The sequence below is a fragment of the Dendroctonus ponderosae genome, unplaced genomic scaffold (genome assembly GCF_020466585.1).
Source record: "Dendroctonus ponderosae isolate FM_Combo_2020 unplaced genomic scaffold, Dpon_F_20191213v2 Dpon_F_20191213_1, whole genome shotgun sequence".
Taxonomy (NCBI): domain Eukaryota; kingdom Metazoa; phylum Arthropoda; class Insecta; order Coleoptera; family Curculionidae; genus Dendroctonus; species Dendroctonus ponderosae.
In genome coordinates, this window is record NW_026017110.1 from 37,112,892 (window position 1) to 37,113,327 (window position 436).

Consider the following 436-nt stretch of genomic DNA (forward strand, 5'->3'; position numbering starts at 1 on the left):
TGATACTTCGGGTCTATATGTAAATAAAAAAATACAAATGGAAAATTATTGATGGAAAGTTGCAAAACAATTTCTTTCCACGCTACAACATAAATAAATACCGCAAGCTTTACATTTAGCAAAGGTAAGTTTATTGCAGTTAGGTAAACGGCACTTAGAGCGAGATTTTTGCTTGTCTTTCATAAATTCCATCAAATGTATGTTTCCCTGCCGCCTACATCTTTTATCAGGAATAGGTTGTACACTTCTTCGCTTGCTTCCGGGTTGTTCATCATCTTCTGCTTCAAACTCCATGTCATCTTCTCCTTGATTTTCTAAGATCAGTGATTTGGCAATAGAAAGTTTGAAATCAAGAAAGTCCATTATTTCTTTTCTTGGTAAGCCGGCAGCTTTTGCATTCTCCCTGTACTCAAGCCATCCTGCTGCTACGGAAAAA